This window comes from Gorilla gorilla, chromosome X (genome assembly GCF_029281585.2).
Source record: "Gorilla gorilla gorilla isolate KB3781 chromosome X, NHGRI_mGorGor1-v2.1_pri, whole genome shotgun sequence".
Classification (NCBI taxonomy): Eukaryota; Metazoa; Chordata; class Mammalia; order Primates; family Hominidae; genus Gorilla; species Gorilla gorilla.
The window spans coordinates 136,012,858-136,016,068 of NC_073247.2; positions in this window are offsets into that span (position 1 = coordinate 136,012,858).

The following is a 3,211-nucleotide window of genomic DNA, read 5'->3' on the forward strand; positions in this document are numbered from 1 at the left end:
ATCTACCTGGGTTTGGAATAGCCTAGGGCATTTGAAACGAAGACAATTAGCACCTCAGACAGGGCTTCCACATGCAAAATTCTGTCACCTCTCAGAGACCTCAGGAGTTGACAAGTTTGGTTAAGAAGATACTTTCAACCTTGGCTGGCAGTTTTTCTAAAATTTCAATGCTTTTATAATTTGATTTAAATGGCATCTATATTCTAAAAGGTTGTAACTGTGAAGCTCTCTTCCTCCATTCTATGATTTTCCCCCTTAAGTTACTGTAAAATGTTAAGAATGAAAATATTTCCTTTATTGAGGGAGATTGAGGAAACAGGTCTTTGTTCTTGTACACAAATAAGTTCAATTCATTTCCCCTCTGTTTCTCTCTAAAACACATTTGGCTTTTGTTTAGAGAATAGAATGTTAAACCTAGAAGTGACCTTAGGGGTCATCTGGTTCAATTCCATTTGACAGATGGAGAAAATGAGACTCAGAGAGAAGTGGTTTAGTGGCAAAACATGGCATATATTTCAACTCTCCTACTTACTGGACTACTGCTCCTTCCAATTCATCTTGTCATTTCAAAGACGACCATAGGCATGTAGAACCAATATTGTGTGTGTGTGTGTGTGTGTGTGTGTGTGTGTGTGTGTGCACGTAAAAGAGAATTTCAGTATTTTTTCTTTTATTGAGAGCATTAAGTTCATTCATTCATTCATTCACACAACAAATATATATAGCACCTACTACTTGCCAGACACAGGATACAGTGGTGAGCAAAGTACACAAAATCCCTCCATCATGGACCTTAAATTCTAGTGGGGGACACAGACGATAAACCATTAATTAAATAATTCTGCTCCTAAGTGGTTTATACCTGTACTTGGGGTCCATTCTTCCTAACTCTTTCTCTGTTGGTGCCTCTACTATCTCCATTGCTCTCCTCTTTCATTTTCTCCCATTTCCTCTCGTGTGTATGGGGAGAGAAGGAAGAGAGTCATTTCAATTCCTCTTTACGCTTCAAGCTCAGTGTGAAGTTTTGAATTTGCTAAAGTCAGGTTTAGTACTGGTGTAGGATTAGAGTGAAGATGTCAGTATTTTTCATCAACACTGAACTAGTGGGCTGGCTTGGCTGGCTCAGCTGTCAGCTTGCTTGTAAGACGACAATGAGGTACTGGATGTGAAAGTTGTACTATTACCTTATAATTTATCTGTTTTTTAGTGCAATTTTAGTTGTGCTGAACCCCGTCATACCTGGCTGCTTTGACAGGTGTGCTATTTTAGCAACATGGAACAAAACAGAGAAAGAAAAAAAGAGTGCATGGTACGCTTGTGCTGTCAGATCCAGGTTGCTCTGTTCCTAAGTTTATGGATGATTTGTTCAGAGTTGTTAAGAGACAAAAAAAGGTTAGGTTTTGTTTTCACTTATGTGACACTGAATGTTCTCACAGTTCACCTCACAGGTCGGCTGTTGCTCATATGGACTGATATAAAGGGATCCCTTTCCCTGTCTCCTTTCTATTTGAAATTCCACCATTTTGATTAATTCCTCTGGGCTAACCATTTGCCTGCTCAATATATGGAGAGCCCAAGGTGGACAACCTTTCAAATCCTTAATGTTGGAGTATGCATTCATATATCAGATTAATTTCTTCCTTAATCCAAAGCATGAAAAGGGGTAAGAGGTGGAGTTGGTCAAAAACATGTGAGGAAGGAAGATGATAAAATAATATTGGTCCCATTCCCCAGAGCCATCCCCAAATGTCACCTTGAATGCTTTAAAAAAAAATTCTTAATGCTGAAAATGACTAGTAGGAGACTTATGTTTATACTTTGCATACTAAGGCTGGACACTCTTCAATCAACAAGAAAAGTTGCTACCAGCTACCACTGAAATCTTAGAGGATTCTTCTTAATCCTAGTAGATGAAGAGCAAATATCTGCCTTTGGTGCAAGTCAGCTCTGTACATCCAATCCATTGGTAAGACATGTGAGGAATTAAGTGTCGTTCTCCCTATTGAGTTTCCAGCCTTGCCATATTCTCAAAGAACTACACACTGAAGTTGCAGAAAGCATATAATAGACGACATAGCTTCAGTTATTTAAATTCAAATTTTAAAAGTACTTTACATAATCTAAAGGTACATGTACAAGACCATTCAGCTTCAGCAATAAATAAAGTCTTACTCTAGTGAAAATGCAGGAAGTTTTGCGGAAATATTACCTAGCACATTTTGAAATAGAAGCAATGTTTTAATTCAGAGAAGAGAATGAAGGTTGAAAGGTTTTAAAATATTAAAGACAGTTTAGCCTCAATCGAAGAAATAACATTTTCTAGAAACAACAGAGAATAAAAGTTACAACAAAATTATCAACAACTTGCAAATGATTCAAAACAGATTTTATGGACAAAATGCTGAAAGGTGGGCCCTGTACACCAAAGGGCACATACAAATCCACATAAAGGCAAAGCACCAGTTAAATGATTCACAGTCTCATCTAAAGCCCATCAAATAGATACATCTGGAACATCTTTGGATGTACATTGTGACTTTTGTATCTCAACTAGCACTTCGGGACCTTGGACAAGGTGTTAGGAAAGAAATCAATATTTGCTCAGGATCAAGACTTCTCAAGATGACTGCGTGAGGTAGAAGGAAGAGGGAGAAGAAGAACTTGCCCAAAGTTCACTGTTCATCTACTATGTCTGATTCTGTAGGACTCTTCATGGCCGTGTTCAGTAATGATTGCATACTGACAGTACTGATAAAACTATCAGTGTTTTGTTCTCAGAGCTTTTGTTCCTTTCATTTTGTCAGTATGTTTTTGCCCTACGTAATGGGTCCACATACCGACAGAGACATGTACAACTTGCCTCTATCATCAACTCCTTACGGGCTAGTTGAGCTAAGTTATTCCTGGTGGCCTCTGAGTAAACTGCAAGAACAGAAGCATTACTAAGCATCCCTGTCTGAGTGCAAGGGTGTGTGTTGGCAGTACAGCCCCAATCTTGCAAAATCCTTTTTCCAATGTTCCTCCCCTCTCTGTATGAACCCTGTGTTGGGGGGCAGAAGATGGAAGCCCTTGGCAAGCTCGATCGAACCAAGCTACTAAATTGCTGAGCTCGTTTTAACTGAAGTGTGAGAAGGAGGTTTAAGGCAAGTAGACAACATCCTGTTGTTGGGGTGCTTCTCTCTTTTTTGCACATCTGGCTGAACTGGGAGTC